Source organism: Dermochelys coriacea, chromosome 1 (genome assembly GCF_009764565.3).
Source record: "Dermochelys coriacea isolate rDerCor1 chromosome 1, rDerCor1.pri.v4, whole genome shotgun sequence".
In the NCBI taxonomy this organism is placed as follows: domain Eukaryota; kingdom Metazoa; phylum Chordata; order Testudines; family Dermochelyidae; genus Dermochelys; species Dermochelys coriacea.
The window spans coordinates 114,091,178-114,108,736 of record NC_050068.2 but is presented as its reverse complement, the minus strand read 5'-3'; the positions used below and the strand labels follow the sequence as shown (position 1 = coordinate 114,108,736).

The window sequence follows — 17,559 nt, the reverse complement described above, 5'->3', positions numbered from 1 at the left end:
AGCATGTGAAAGAGTGTGTGCTGCTGCATGAAGCAGAACTTTCTTCATTCATTTTTGAGCCAGAAAACCAGATAAATATGGAAGAACATGGTTGAAACATGCTTAGCATTATTAAAATATTGCATGCTTGCAATGCTTTAGAGCGGGGGGGGGGAGGCACCTGAACCTGAGAAGGAGCCAGAATTTACCAATGTCCATTGCCAAAGAGCCACAGTAATACGTCAACAGCCCCGCATCAGCACCCCCCCCACTGCTCCCTAGAGCCTTCCACCTACTGGCAGCCTCGCTGATCAGCACCTCCCCCTCCCTCCCCATCAACTGTTTCATGGCGTGCAGGAGACTCTGGGTGAGGGGGGGAGAAAAGCGAGGGCATGGCAGGCTCAGGGGAGGGGGCGGGAAGGGGTGGAGTGGGGGCAGTGCCTCTGTTAGAACCTGGGTTTGAGCAGTGAGCACCCCCCGGCACACTGAAAGTTGGCGACTGTAGCTCCAGCCCTGGAGTCGGTGCCTATACAAGGAGCCTCATATTAATTTCTGAAGAGCCGCATGTGGCTCCGGAGCCACAGGTTGACCACCTCTGCTTTAGAGGTATGCTTGGAAGGGCTAGATTTTTATCAGTAAAATGTCAGTAAACATTAATTTCACCATACACACAAACTGAAAAAAATATTTCCATCTATAATAATTGAAATTTACAGATAGGCAAAGTAAGAAAAATGCTGCTTGAGAACTTGGAGTTTACGGAAATTTACTCTGTATATTTTGACATACGATGTTGGCAATTTGTGTTCTAACAGTCATAAAGTTTGAGGTTTTTGATATCAACATTTGTGATCAAATAATTATTGTCTGACCCACTCTCTTTGCTGAGCTCCTCATCATTTCCCACAATTGTGAAAAATTAAATTAATAAAAATTCTAAAAGCATAAAACCTCTCATTTTGCAAAACTGAAAATGTAATTCAATAAAAATCTAAACATGCTTAAAAATAAATGTCAATATTATCTGTTGAAATTACAAAAATAAAATTAAAAAATCAAATTCTGCCAATCCTATTGATAGTGTCACCAGCTCTGAGACTTGGAACAGAAGACATACTAGGACAAGAATGTCAAACAGTTACCCAATTGTATGTGAGAGAGAATGTTAGAATTTAAACTGAAAGTAGCTGGTAACCTGCCAAGGTAAGAACTATTTCATCTGCACCAAGGTCAGGTGTCATAACTACCTCTGAGTGTCAGTCCCACAGGAGAAACAGAAGACATTAAACAAAACCTAGGACACTAGCTCTCTGCTTCCTGATGTGCAGACAGTGATCCTGTGTTGAGAGAAGTAACACATGCCCACCCAGTGATTGCCAATCAAAATCACCAGGGGCAGCAAACAAGCTCCAGGTGGTGAATCCACCTCAGCAGGCCACGGCTGGAAGGACTGTTTTGAGAACAAAAGTGATCCAATGATCAGAAAACCACTGATGTGAAATAGTTATGGGTGAGGACAAAGTCACAAAGTTCAGCCACCAGATTAGGCGTGACATTATCGGGGATACTGTTCCTGACGGCTTGTAGTCCATCTTTGTGTGGAATGTTGGTGTAGAGGGCTTCTACATCCATAGTGGCTAGGATGGTGTTTTTAGGAAGATCACCGATGGATTGTAGTTTCCTCAGGAAGTCAGTGGTGTCTCGAAGACAGCTGGGAGTGCTGGTAGCATAGGGCCTGAGGAGGGAGTCTACATAGCCAGACAATCCTGCTATCAGGGTGCCAATGCTTGAGATGATGGGGCATCCAGGATTTCCAGGTTTATGGATCTTGGGTAGCAGATAGAATTCCCCAGGTTGGGGTTTCAGGGGTGTGTCTGTGCAGATTTGTTCTTGTGCTTTTTCAGGGAGTTTCTTGAGCAAATGCTGTAGTTTCTTTTGGTAACCCTCAGTGGGATCAGAGAGTAATGGACCAGTCCACACAAGAGATCCACTTCCTGGACACTACAGTGCTAATAAGCGATGGTCACATAAACACCACCCTATATCGGAAACCTACTGACCGCTATTCCTACCTACATGCCTCTAGCTTTCATCCAGATCATACCACACGATCCATTGTCTACAGCCAAGCTCTACGATATAACCGCATTTGCTCCAACCCCTCAGACAGAGACAAACACCTACAAGATCTCTATCATGCATTCTTACAACTACAATACCCACCTGCTGAAGTGAAGAAACAGATCGACAGAGCCAGAAGAGTACCCAGAAGTCACCTACTACAGGACAGGCCCAACAAAGAAAATAACAGAAGGCCACTAGCCATCACCTTCAGCCCCCAACTAAAACCTCTCCAACACATCATCAAGGATCTACAACCTATCCTGAAGGACGACCCATCACTCTCACAGATCTTGGAAGACAGGCCAGTCCTTGCTTACAGACAGCCCCCCAACCTGAAGTAAATACTCACCAGCAACCACACACCACACAACAGAACCACTAACCCAGGAACCTATCCTTGCAACAAAGCCTGTTGCCAACTCTGTCCACATATCTATTCAGGGGACACCATCATAGGGCCTAATCACATCAGCCACACTGTCAGAGGGTCGTTCACCTGCACATCTACCAATGTGATATATACCATCATGTGCCAGCAATGCCCTTCTGCCATGTACATTGGTCAAACTGGACAGTCTCTACGTAAAAGAATAAATGGACACAAATCAGATGTCAAGAATTATAACGTTCAAAAACCAGTCGGAGAACACTTCAGTTTCTCTGGTCACTCGATTACAGACCTGAGAGTGGCTATTCTTCAATAAAAAAACTTCAAAAACAGACTCCAACGAGCGACTGCTGAATTGGAATTAATTTGCAAACTGGATACAATTAACGTAGGCTTGAATATAGACTGGGAATGGATGAGTTATTACACAAAGTAAAACTATTTCCCCATGTTATTTCTCCCCCCACCCCACCCCACCCCCTACTGTTCCTCAGACGTTCTTGTTAACTGCTGGAAATGGCCCATCTTGATTTCACCACAAAAGGTTTTCTTCCTCCCCCCCACCTGCTGGTAATAGCTCATCTTAAGTGATCACTCTCCTTACAGTGTGTATGATAAAGCCCATTGTTTTATGTTCTGTGTGTGTGTATATCAATCTCCCCACTGTATTTTCCACCGAATGCATCCGATGAAGTGAACTGTAGCTCATGAAAGCTTATGCTCAAATAAAAATTTGTTAGTCTCTAAGGTGCTACAAGTACTCCTTTTCTTTTTTGCAAATACAGACTAACACGGCTGCTACTCTGAAACCTGAAGTTCAGACAGTTATTGACCAGTATCAAACAAGAATCAGAAGGTTTCATGTCATCAGTTTCACGTCATCCCTGATCTCCATCCCTAGCTCTCTCTATACATTCTATTAATTAATTGTATTCATGTGTGGTTGTTCTGGGGTTATGTGTTTTATTTTCATTTGCAAAGAAAAAAGGATAGAATATTGGTCACTCCACCAACATATTATACAATGAAAGAATTTGTAGCATTTGGTAAATTCCTGGGGACTCTGCTATTTTTGAAATCCCACATTTAAACAAAACATAAATTCAACAGTATTCACCAATAGATTATTTTCATTAACATTACAGAACAAAACAGGCAAGCAATAATAAGTTGGAAGGAGTGACTGGGAGTGGTGTAGAATTTTATGGCAATCGGAAAAAGGTTGAGTCCCCTACCGGTTAATTTTCAGACATTTGTAAAAGGAAATGTAACGGGAATTAGATGAACACACTTTTAACCTGAACTCTTGTAAGCAAGGATTTTGTTTGCAAATCTAGAATTATAGACCTTTAGATCTTGGCTCACTACAAAATGAAACCAACGCTATATCAATCCCTACAATTTCAAGGTCCAGGCACAGAGAACCTGTCACACTCTAACTTGGCAGAGAGCACTCTTAGAGCTAGTCAGGAAATCATCCTTTTTTCATGTGAAAAAGTTTGAAGAAAACTAAAATTTTTCATTAGTCAAAATTCCTTTGATTTTGGTTTTGTTTGTTGAAAAACTGATGTTTTCCCCCAGTTTTGGGCTGTGTTTTTTTTAGTGTAAACCTAAATGTTTTTGACAAAACTAGCTAGTCTTTCATGAAAAATTTTGATCAATGAAGAAAAATTTTCTGAAAGAAAATAACTGACAACATTTTTGGCCAGCTCAACTGGGAGTACAGCACCAATCACATGACATACCATTCTCAGATACAATGGTGATGAGCACAGTATAAGAACTTGAACAGAAGAGGACAGACACAACACATGTGACCCAGTTAATCAAAATGATTGCATTTCAGCAATGGAACTCTTCAGTGAAATTATAGCTTTTTACTAACACTCCACAAAGGATACTTTATCGTTTGCATCTTTTACACAGGAAGAAGCATGTTTCCTTTCCAGTCAACTAATTATTATGTAGACAGCTGTCAGATGACAGCTCAATGCATTACACAAGAAAATAAAGTGAATTAACACCATAGACTTGAAATAAAGGTAAATGTTGTATTTACTGAAGGGAGTTATTCCAAAGCTTCAATTGAATCATAATCTTGGCTCTTGTTCAAACTACATTTTTTTCCCTTTCAAACATGGTAGATACTGTGTTGCCGTATCTAAGATAAATTGTTGTTTATATTCCTTGTAAACATTGTTTATGTCAAAAATGTTTACTGTTTTGCTGGTAGGGAGATCAGGAACAATTTGAAATAGCCGCCTATGTAGCTCATCAGGTGCTTAGCTTGTGATGAACATTTCCCTGCATTGATACACATGGTGAACTGGAAGTCTTTAGGGTCTGCAAAAGAAGTAGGCACAAAGCCTTCTGAAATACCTCTCTATATTTCCGGAGATACATTACACTATTTTTGTTCAGTGAATAATTTTGCATGGTAAAACTGAGGGGTCAAAAAGTCCTACATGGAAGAGGTTATGGCTACCTGAGAAACTCTCTCTCTCCTTCATTCTAGCTACCCAAGACAGCTTCATTCTGCTGGAACAATGATACTGTCAGCCAACAAGGAACCAGCTTATGACCACTTGAGAGAAAATCTTCACAGGAGCTTGATTAAGAGTATGAACTCACTGTCCCAAGAAGTCAAAACAGCTATAACTTTGCCGCATTCAGAGCCATAGGTAATCCTGACCCTTGCGCCCAGGTTTTCACACAATAGCACACTCATTCTCACAGAGTTGTTCATTTAAAACCTAAACCCAAGGCCAGCTTCTTGGCGTTATGGTAGGAATAAAAAGAGCATTATCATGTTTTAAGTAACGGAAGGTGCTCAAATGCTATGGTGATGAGAGCTATTACAACTACCTCGACAGATAGAAAGCTTTTATAAAATTTTACAAGAATGACAATTCAGTCTGAGGTCAGACTAAAAATTCACAACTTTTCTGCAGAACAACTTTTTGCCTTTTTTTAGCAGCAGAATCATTCTCATGGCAATGCAGAGAGATTTGAGAATGGAAACAGCAGCCGTCGCCTGTGAAATTCACCTTCCTCATTATGTGGAAAACACTTAAAAGTTTGAGGGGAAAATGATGCTCTCTGTTATCATTGCTAAAAATACGATGTCACCAGCAGTGGGAATGGTTTTCAAATGGCAGTGTAAAGATTTTGGAGCAGAGTCTCAGCTGATGAAAATGGTCATGACTCCATTGAGTTCAATGGTGCTAAGACAATGTATACCAGCTGAGGTTCTGCCCTTTTGAGCCAGACTAAACTCCCCTAGTTATATTTATTCAAATACCAGCAGTCTGATTTATTGTTGAAAGCACTTTGTTGTGGGGCAGGAGGTTAGTGACACATAACACAATTGGAGGTTACACAACATTTTAGATTTCAGGAATGTGAATATCTTCTGCATATTTTCATCACCTAAAAGGAATTGGGGTGATAAATAATATTTTAACATTACAAATTCACTGCAAAGCATAATAGCTGGAAAATAACTTATTGTAGCTCTTTCAGAATTCACCATTTTATTTCATTTTTATTGAGGATTGTCTCCCTGCAGTTATGGTATGAGCCATTTGTCATTTGTTATCCTGCTATCCAGGCTCTAGAAATGTATTTCATCACAGAGCTGTCCAGCTAAATGGATGGTATTTCTATGTGCTAATTTTATGGCTCAATTACAATCAATCTTATACTATCAGCTCCCAGTGCATGTATACAATTAATACAAACAAAATGGAGACCCATCACTTCTGTGTCATGCTGCTAAAAAGTGAACAAAGTTAAGTCAATTCCCTCTTTATAGGGAATGGGACTGAGCATATGATTTTAGAGTGCAATGCTATTTTCACCTGAGCTGATGTAATACAGAAGGGTACCATTTTCTCTAGCAAATAAGTAATTTATTCCAGTTTTGTAGGTTTATGGCTGTCATCCCTATAAAAGCTTGCACACAACAAAGATTTAGAAGTGTAGTTATTAGGAGGTTGGTATTTTTCTTCCCAGAGCAAGCTCATGAACCTCATTTGGGGTAAGGTTATTCGAAGCCTGCAGAGATGTGCTTGTCATAACGGTACAATTAAATGATCAGAATATTGTAGCATCCAGCAGAACAGCACATGCATTGCCTGTTCTATGAGAACGTCTAAGTCAGGGAAAATGAGGGCACCTTTGGGGTGATGAGTGGGACATATCAGATCCAGGTTTTATTGATAGGGGCTTGGGGTTACAACTATAACTTAAAAAAATCATAAAACAAATATTTTGCAATTATTTACTTTTTCCACAGAGAATATGCCTCAAAATGGGCCAGTGAGTTTGTTGAGCTTCCTTGGTATAAAACAAATGACCTCCTCCTTGACGTGAATGATGTGTTAAAAATGAACAGAACCTAATTCTGCAATGTGATGTGTTGCATCCAGGCTTGTATCATGCACATTATAAATCTGCGGATTAGATCCAATTATATTTTACAAGCTGTTCCGCGAAGGTTAGGATTAAAGAACCTTGACAAAGTATTCAACCTGAGAACTGCAATTAACCATGCAGAGTCCAGACCATCACACTGCTGTTTAAAAACAAAACAAAAAAAAACAGATTTGTCATGGAGAGAATTTATGGCTATAAATTAATCCTGGCAACATATTTAGCTGCTTAGAAGAAATCTGAGTATGTTCCTGAAGAATTATAATAATACCCTCTTATAGAACCTTTATGTATTTTCAGTCTCTGGTCCTGCAACTATCTGAACTGCATAGCAAAGTTTTCCCCCCTCCATCTTAGAATAATGGTGAGTCAGGATAGCTTGGCAATATTCCACATTATTTGATAATAGATGTCACCTTGCTACTTCACCAAAAGCTCATCTGCAAATGTGTTTGCTCCTGAATTGTAGTGCTCACATCAGTTTTAGACCCTAGTTATAATTACATTGATAAACCCTTTATGAATCAGCAAATTGATTCTGCATAATGCTTTAATGCAGCTCTCAGTGAAATGTTACCATGATCCCCTAATATACGGACACTCATAGTAGCAGATGAGGTCATAGAACATGCAGTGCAACATATTGCACAAGCACTGGAATGCATCAATTTAATTAAATCCTTCCTCTTTGGGCTGAGGACTAAGAGCCTTGTTCTGATGAGCTTTTATAGTCATGTCTTCTCAGGTCAGACTAGATGATCATAATGGTTCCTTCTGGTCTTAAAATATAAATTCATCTAGTTTTCCTCCAATCTCTCTGGCCATCCCTCCTCTCCTTTCCCACTGTCATGGGCATCTCACAGGGCTCTGATGTGGCTCCCTCCTTTTCTTACTTTACACCCTTTCCTCATCTACTTTTGTGGCTTCAGTTACTGTTGAGGATTCACAAATCTACCTGTCCCTTCCTCATCTCTCTCTCTCACATTTCTTCTTATGTGTCTGCCTATCAGCTCCACCTTTCCACAGCAAAACTGAACTCCTTATCTTTGTTCTCCACTCTGCCATTGTGTCACTACTGTCACCATCACCATTCTCCTTATCACTCAGGCTCAGAACTGGGGGTGGGGGTCTTTTTTGATGCTCTCCCCATCCTGGCCCCACAAAAGCAGGCCATATGTACAGATTGTTCTTTCTACCTCCAAAACATTTCCAAAATTCAGCCTCTCTTCTCTATCCTTACAGCTAAACTCTTATCCATGACCATATAATCACCCCTCCTCCCTGCCTCCCCCGGCACCCATGTTGTCCTCCTCCAGGCCAGGCAAACATTAAGCATAGAAATGTACAACTGATTGTCTTGGAGAAATATAAACTACATTTTTAAAGTGATAATTGAAACATAAATCTGAGGAAATGCACAGTATGATAGAGAAACAAGCATATGCAGAAAGAAAGGTGAAGTGAAGGCAGATGAAAGGAAAGAACTCAAATTAAGCCAATGTTAGTATTATTTCAATTGTTTGTTTGTTTGTTTTAAGTTGAGAGAAATGTAGAACACATACACAAATTCATAGATTTTTAAGATTCGGAAAGACCATTATGACCACTTGGTCTGATTCTAATACAGGCCATAGAATTTCACCCATGGATTCATTTGTTTAGAGCATTAATGTGTAGCTGAACTAGAGCATATCTTTTAGAATGGCATTCAGTCTTGATTCAAACACCCCTCGTGATACAGAATTTACCCCCTTGGTAATGTTTTGGAATGGTTAATTACTCTAACTGGAATTAATTTGCTAACTGGACACCATCAAATTAGGCCTGAATAAAGACTGGGAGTGGATGGGTCATTACAAAACCTAATTTTACTATACTAATTTCCCTCTACTGTTACTCACACCTTCTTGTCAACTGTTTGAAATGGGCCATACTCATTACCACTACAAAAAAGTGATTTTTCCTCGCTGGGTATTCTACTGTTAAGTGAATTGTCTCGTTAGACTGACCCCCCACTTGGTAAGGCAACTCCTTCTTTTCATGTAACATATATAGAATTTGTGTTGTGAAATTTCCAAAGTACACATTTACAAATTCAAATTAGCATATGTCCATAGTTTGGACGGTGTTACCTTCAAAAGCTAGTCTGTCAAAAAATATGTCCACTGTCTAGTTCAGCTATACCATTAATCACCAGTCAAATGAAGAATAAAAAAGATCTCAGAGCACAAGAGTATGCTTCTACTTGATGTGTTGACCAGTTTAGGCCTCCAGATTTGCCTGAAGCCTTAAAGTGGGGTGGCCAGCCTGTGGCTCCGGAGCCACATGTGGCTCTTCAGAAGTTAATATGCGGCTCCTTGTATAGGCACCGACTCCGGGGCTGGAGCTACAGGCGCCAACTATCCAATGTGCTGGGGGGTGCTCACTGCTCAACCACTGGCTCTGCCACAGGGCCTGACAGCACTCCACCCCTTCCCGCCCCCTCCCCGAGCCTGCCATGCCCTCGCTCCTCCCCTTCCCCCCAGAGCCTCCTGCACGCCATGAAACAGCTGATCGGGAGGTGGGGGGAGGGAGAGGGAGGCACTGATTGGCAGGGCTGCCAGTGAGTGGGAGGCACTGGGAGTGGGGGTGCAGGAGCTGATGTGGGGCTGCTGACATATTACTGTGGCTCTTTGGCAATGTATATTGGTAAATTCTGGCTCCTTCTCAGGCTCAGGTTAGCCACCTCTGCCTTAAAGGAGCCCAGCTGTGCATTGTTTGCATATAATCAACAGCTACTTCCTCATCACAATTCTCCCTGGTTCAATTTTATATGACATCAACATTTAGTGCCATTACTAGCTCAGACAAGAAATTGCTGGTTGTCACTAGTGGTTACCACATTGTTAGGTACCAAGAGGACGGGGGAGGAGAAGCAGGACAGGAATTTGAAGTGAAAACTTTCAGCATCACCGGTACATGGCTCATAATTCTGAAGACAAGTTGCATACATTTTAAAATAGCTGCTTGATTTTCTGGGGCCTGATTCTCATTCAAACTAGGGTCCCCCTTTCACCCACTCATCTGGCAGTGGAAAGGAACTTTAAAGTAGCTATATATGTAATTTATTATGGAGGCTGCATGCCATATATCGGCAGCATACAAGGACCATCCTCAGAGCTCTGATTGGCTGGCAGAAAAACCCACCCCTACTTTCTGCTGTCAGCTCTCCTCCGATTGGCGGTAGAGGATGCCATCCATGGCACATATTGCTGCCAGTACACCACAAGCTGAGAATATGAGCTCAAGGCTGGAGGACAGGCCCAGAGAATGGGCTGCCTGTATAGACACTAGGAGCTCGCCCTGCCCTCAGGAATCAGCCAAAGCCTAAAGGAAAAAAGGTGCCTCGATCTGAGAATAAGGGACTGATGTTGGAGGGGCAGTTGGACTGTTTGTTTGCACAAAGGTGTTTGCGTCATTGCCCACGTGAACGCGTTTCCCCAAAGGCAGAAAGAGGGTTCTCCATCCCAAGGAGAAAGGCAGGTGAGCGCCCATCACCTTCCATCTAATTTAAGGCTCTTCTACAATGTTGTCTGCCCTGAGGGTAATTGAGAAAAAGATCCTTTATGGGCACAGATCCCATCTTAAACCCTATTCCAGATTACATGTAGAAAGTATAACTGTAATTCATGCACTATGTCTTAATTAAGAATTAAATATATTTTAAGTAAAGTATCAAACAAAGGATTTTGATAAGAGTGTAGCAGGGACTTGCCCAATCCTCTCCTGCCTCAATTTCCTTTCTCACATACTGTAGTAATTTACCAGTTTCCAGTGCTGTTAGGTCACTGGCCAAGTCACAAAAATTCACTCCTTCCAGAGTTTAAATCAAACTCCAAAAGGAAATACAAAAAAATTCTTGCCAAGCACAGCCCTACCTCTCAGGGTCTATCCTGTTCCTGTCTCTAGCCTTTCTGATGGGCTTAGCTTCTGTCCCTCTTGCGTTCCAATCAATCCCTTTTCCTCCCAGTTGATAGAGGTGGCTGTACCACCTCTGGCAGCATAGGGGAAGTCCCCTGCACACATAGTCTATCTGGATTCTTGGCTTTGGAGCCCTAAACAATTGGGCTCTCTGCCCTCATAGCACAAACTGCCCCCCCCCCCCCCTTTTTCCTTCCCAGGGCCTCTTGCTACAAACTTAGTCCAGCCTCCTGCTTTTTAAAGGCAAACAGCTCACTCCTGACTTAACTCAGGCTGCCCTCATATAACCAGCAGGCCTGGTTCTGAGTCACATACCCTTTGTACTCATCTGATTTTCACGAAGTGACTGCAGGGCAGGAAATGTGTCAATCTTTGGTCTATAGCTTTGAAGTGACATTAGACAATATTTGAAGTGTTGATTACATTCATCCAAGGAACTTAACTCACATTGGATGAAAACTCTGAAATGTTTGGTCTAGAACTAGAGAATAATTTATAGTGAATAACATACACAGTGAATTTAGCCTCTTTTCCCCCCTGGCTGAATGTCCAGAAGCAGAGTACAATTTCCTCCCATGAATACAGTTTTCATATACACCTGACCAATAAAAACAAGTTTTTTTGTTTTGTTTTTATGATAGTCAATACTCAAAATGCCTGCATGTGAGTTATCTGATCAGTTATAAAGTACATGGAATTCTCTGTTCCCTAGTGGAGGAGTAGCACTTTCATAAAAAAAGGCCATCTCAAAGAATACATTAGGGCAGCAATTCACAAACTGGGGGCCGTGAGTCAATTGCACGCCAGGGACCAGCTGTGGAGTGGGGGCAGGTCCCAGGGCTGAGCGCCTTTCTTGGAGCTAGTGTCTACACAGCTGTGAGAGAAGCAGGAGCAGCCCGCCCAAGCTAGCGGGGCTGCATGCAGAATTCACCCCCTGCTTCCAGATGTGCCAGCTGGCTCCTCCTGGGATTTTCCTCTGCTGTTGAGTCCTGGCCAGGGCCGCTGATAAACTCCATGCTCAGCCTCAGGACCCACCCCCACTGCACAGCTCTTCCGCAGCGGGCAGTTGATCAGCAGGGCCGGCAGCCCCAGGCATGACGCACGGATCACCTGGAGCCGTGAAAATCAGCAGCAGAGGAAAGCAGCCCCTGCCGGCGCGTCTGAAAGCACGGCCCAAATTCTGCACGCAGCTCCACTGGCTCGGGCAGTGCAGTGCAGACACCAGCTCCCAGATCGGTACCAGATGCGAATCCGTGCACCAGGGGCACACAGCAGAGAGGTGTCGGCCAGGTGCTTAGAATTAAAAGCCAGCGCCTGTGCCTTGAAGCTCATGTTCTTAACCTTGTGTTAAATAAAGAACAGTCCCTTCCCCAGCCATATTTATGTATCTCCGTCTAATCATAAATAATATGGAAAAACAATAGTGTTAGTAGTGATTTTATTAATAATAGAGCTTTTCATGAACAGTAGTAGGCCTGGGGGTCTGTGACAAATTGTATATCAAAATGGGGGTCCTCAGGATGCTAAAGTTCGAGAACCACTGCATTAAGGCTTTAAATGTCTCAGGAATCGGTAGCTGTTAAACAGGATTAGAGAATTTTAGAATATTTTAAATCTTTTCATCTGGGTGGCACAAAAGGTTGCACAAAAGTACCTAGAAAAACTAGGCCTCTGTAAGATTTATTGGCTAGGTGTAAATTACTTTACATTTTCAACAGATAATAATAAACACTATTCCTACAAACATCTGAAATATATTAAAAAGGTAAAAAGAAAAGGAGTACTTGTGGCACCTTAGAGACTAACAAATTTATTAGAGCATAAGCTTTCGTGAGCTACAGCTCACTTCATCGGATGCATTTGGTGGAAAAAACAGAGGAGAGATTTATATACACATACAGAGAAACAATGGGTTTATCGTACACACTGTAAGAAGAGTGATCACTTAAGATAAGCCATCACCAGCAGCAGGGGGGGGAAAGGAGGAAAACCTTTCATGGTGACAAGCAAGGTAGGCTAATTCCAGCAGTTAACAAGAATATCAGAGGAACAGTGGGGGGGTGGGGTGAGGTAGTTATTCAGTTGAATGGACATGCTCCAGAGAATAGTGTTGCCAGTGGGCCAGTTGCCAAGAAAACTCACAGGGTACGTCTTCTAGAAGTTTTGCTAAAAGGAAGAAAAAAATCAGATGGGCACTCCAGGGGCACCCTTTATTTGGAGTGGGAATGAAGGCCCATGGAATGAACTGGACAACTGAACACTTTGCTATCAGACTCAGTTGTCCCACACAGGAGGTGCTTAGCAGATCAGGGTGCGAGTTTGCTGAAACTACAGAGAGGAAGAATCATCAATTCCCCAGACAGAGATTAAGAGTAAAATGAACCTATTTTCTGCTTATAGACAGAGTCACAGGGTGAGATACTCCTCCGCTCTTGTCCCTTTATTCTGGGTAAAAGGATTGGAATGATGTAAAGGGGCTCTAAGTCCTGGATCTGGCCTGGGCAGAACTCCCCAGGTGCAGGCACTGCAGACGACTGTCATAGGCTGTCTTTCTGGGGATTCCCTCAGACCCTGGCAAAAGGTTTCATATTGGGACTGGGGTATGGGAGGTGAAAGGTATGGCTGCAAAACTACAGAGACTCAGGGAAGCCTCGCAACCTGTCAGACATCCTGAGGAAGCTGCCATAATTTCCACGGGCCCCCAGGGCTGTCAGCGTTATATTGGAGGCCACTTTGGTCCTCAGGGCAGCCCAGGATTGGGAGAGTGCATAAATAGCTTAAAACCTTGTTAGCCCCTATCCTCCTGGGCTGTAAGTTCTGTGCTGCATCTCTTGAGGGCACAGCACAGAATCTCTCCTGTAGTAATCACCATTCACAAGTTATCATTATGTTTAATTTGTTGTTCTTGTGTATACTGAAAGTGTTGTCTCTTTAATCATTTTATTATTGTTATCCTTTCAACCCTGGTTTAATTTTCCTTTTCTATTATTGTACATTTATATATCATCCATTATTAATCTTCAAGGGCCTGATCCTTTCCTGGATGCTGTTTTTACCCTGATGAAACCCTGTTGAGTTGAGTGGAGTTACTCCTGGTTTACACAGGTTAAAATGGGAGAAGAACAAGACCCACTATTTTAAAATCTGTAAATAAATATTATATTCCCGATAGCGTCTCCTATTACATGGAGGCTGATTTAAAAAACAGAACCAAACCAGAAGTTACACGCTAAATTGGGGAACTGAGTTTACAGTGACCACCTCCAAAGCACTCTACTATATCTCAGAAAATGGATCCAGAGAGATGGTCCTTAATAATGGTATAATGAACAGCTAAATAAGGGTTAATATGTTTAATTTAATACCAACAGAGCTTAATTTATTTTTACCTTCTGTTGCCAAGATCCACTAAATTGCATTGTACATCCAGCTGTTTGATAAGGATCATTACTTGTCATAGTGCTATGGAACATTTGGAGACAAATTTTCAAACCCTGGCATATGATTTGCACCATTAAACAATGTGTGTTGCATTTGTGCGTGCAAAATCCCACCAGCTGATTTGGTAAATGCATGTGCAAATTAGAATTGGCACCTATTTACAAGTAATACTACCCATTTTGCATGCACAAATGTGAATATACAAGTTTAACATCGGCAGAAATAAGTCAGCCATCAGATTTTAACAATGCACCCTCAGGATAACTGCACTTCCCTTATCTCAATTCCCCCCTTTTAGTTGGATATGGTATTTTTCACTTCCTGTTCTAATCTGGTGCACTGTTAAACAGTTGCTGATTTACACCCTGTAAGTGGCTGTATTAATAGCTGTGGGCAAAGCGATTCCTATATCTGTAAGTGTGGACAATCTGATAGTAAAAAAAATTTTTTAGGGTTCCATTAGATTAATGTCTGTGTATTGGGGATGTCACCCTGATAAACACCCACCCAGATCCAGACAAACCCATGATTGGGCCCTAGGCATGATGGAGAGGCAGCTATCCCAAACTGGAGTGAATAGCTTTGCAACCTGCCCTAGGAGGTCACAACACCACTCTGGTTATGGCTCCACCCATGAATTTGGGCCCTAGTTTCCCAGTGCATTAATCTGGCCCTGCATCCAACCCACTTGGTGGATATATACAGCCTATATGACATATGCAGATTCTCAGGCTCCCAGGTATCTGTTAAAGGAAATGTAGTCCTCCTGGTTACAAACATAACGTTCCAAATTAAAACAGAAAACAGTATTGTCAGTCTGAAACAATGGCTCCAAGAAGCGTGAATCTCCCTCTCCCCATTCATTTTAGTGGGGTGTTGACGCTAAAGCCTGATGAAGACACTTCAAATGTCAGCATTGCCTATTTTCGTTGCTGATCATTTTAGCAGGTCAAATGAGACAGGAGTGAAGCTCAGGGGATTGCAAATGGGGAGTTGCTGCAGGGAAGGTAATGCAGGGAAGGAAGGACAAGAGACTTCTTGCAAAGTCAGGGAAGAAGGTGGGAAACAAAGAAAGGAGAATGGGGTGAATGAGAGGCGGAAATAGCAGTGGTCTTAAAGGGGAGAATATTTTCCCACAGCAATGGTGAGAAGTTGAGCTAATTATAAAAAACACTAACAGCTAAAGGTTTAGATACTGCTTAAAGGCCTGATTCTCCCCTCTTTGTGCAAACATCCTATTGACATCAGTGGGATATCTGCAATGGTCTGAGGGTAACACGGAGTCCTAAATGTATAACCTGATACTCAGGCCATAGTTAAAACTGGACTCAGCTACAAAATGAATTTGACATCCTTGCCCTGTATGAATGTGGGTTGATTAACAAGTCTGAGTAGTATCAGATCATGTAGTAGATGTGAAGGAACAACTATTCTGCCCTTTCTGCTCACAGCATCCTACAGGCAGGGGTTTCAGAAAATGCTTTTCCACATTTCATTTTCTACCTTCCCACTCTTTTAAATGTGCCTTGCAAAGGCTCCTTTGCACCAGTGTCAGAGTTTGTACAGCACATTCCATAAATCACTCCTAATTAGGAAGGGATGACTATTTATATTCCAGCACTAATAAAGCTGCTTCAGCCTCTGAACAACTGTTTGCTATTGCATGTTAAAAGCTATGCAGTTTTACCATAGTTCCCTTTGGGAGGAGGAAAAAGGGAGAGAGGTGGTTAATGGTTTCCAATTATCAAATTATAAAATCAAGCACAAAAGTAATCCATATTCCTGTGGGTAAACAAGAACACACTATTAGTTCATTCTAATACCCGGTACATGAGGCAGGAACAGACTACTGTACCAGCCCTTTCTAGGTCTTATAGTCATTAAACCTGCCACAGAGACTGAGCACAGGGGGAGGGGGAAGCTGGGCTGATAAAAGCAGGTCCTAAAATATAACTTTTAAAGAAGAATGGAATTGAGTGTATCCTAACCAGAGGACAGAGCTGTGCTCATTCAGGCTTGTTCCAGCTGACTGCCCCCATCTCCATTGATTCAGTGTTAAGCACATGGGTGAGCTGTTAGGGAACATATTTTATCTTCCTTTAATTGGTCAGTAGTCACTAACATACTGGTACTGCTTTTCACTGGCTTGGCTGGTTCATTAGCTAAAAGGCCTGGATAAAGCTGTAGTTAATGAAAGGGAGTTTGTTGTTTCCCCAGCCATTGTAGTTAAAGTTCCAAATGTCTAAAGATTACATTACTTTGCCACAGTGAAGGCTGAAAGAACAGATGAGCACCTATCACAATGTGAGAAGCAATATTTGTCAGGGAAGGCCAGGGGCTCAAGATGATCAGTTATATAAATATATATTTAAGGGGAATTTCCTCATCAGCTGTAGCTTATTAGCTATAGCAGCGATCACAGCTCTGTTCTTATATATAGTTCTGTCTGTAGGGGAGTTGGTTGCTTGTAGGATAATATTCCAATATTTCCATTTGGGAATAAAATAACTAGATATTCTTTTCAAACAATGCTTTATTTAGAAAAAAGGTACAAATGCTTTGCCTTCGTGGTGTGCTTTGGTAAGTGGACCAGGTGAAGCTCATGTGCTTTCTGCTGTCCATCTGCTCTCCTCATCCACAGTTACCTAACAGATCAACTCCCCCTAGCATCTTCAGTCACCCATTGTACCATTATGAATCTTCTTTTGCCTACCATTCTTCCCACCACCCCACTTGCCCACAAACTTGTGGTTTTATCTAGACATCTTCGCTCTGATCTTGGCTCTCAGAGCTTTTCTTCTTCTCACTTCATCTCCAGCCTCCATTTCCCGTCCTTCCTCAGGCCCCCATAATTGTATTTTTGGCTCTTTGTGTTCTTCTTCTCAAACTCCAACTGGTTATCTTTCCACCCATCTACTATGACTGGATAATATTTAGCCCCTTCATAGCACATACACTTTGTATATATCCTGAATGTATGCTAATCATCTGCTTTAACCCCTGCAGCAAAATCTTAATGGCATTATTAGCATGTTATTAAGTTACCTGTGAAAATGGGATGTAGGCTTCTAAATCACTTAAGCACTTTTTAAAAATTTACTTTTATGGCAGAAATTGGGCTTGCCTCCTTCCTGGCCAGCATCATAGTCCTGAAGAGATCCTGGCTTTTGGGCTGACAGTCTTTGACTGTCCTCCTTGTGCTCATCTTCCAAGGAGCCTTGCTAGTTATCCCT

General features: G+C 42.0%; 1 protein-coding gene across 5 annotated transcripts in view; it reads right to left on the bottom strand.

The window, feature by feature from the left end:
• The window catches only part of ST6GAL2 (ST6 beta-galactoside alpha-2,6-sialyltransferase 2), a 275,950-nt gene that overhangs the window by 215,531 nt on the left and 42,860 nt on the right, over positions 1-17,559 (bottom strand). The gene's annotated exons all lie outside the window — the stretch shown is intronic.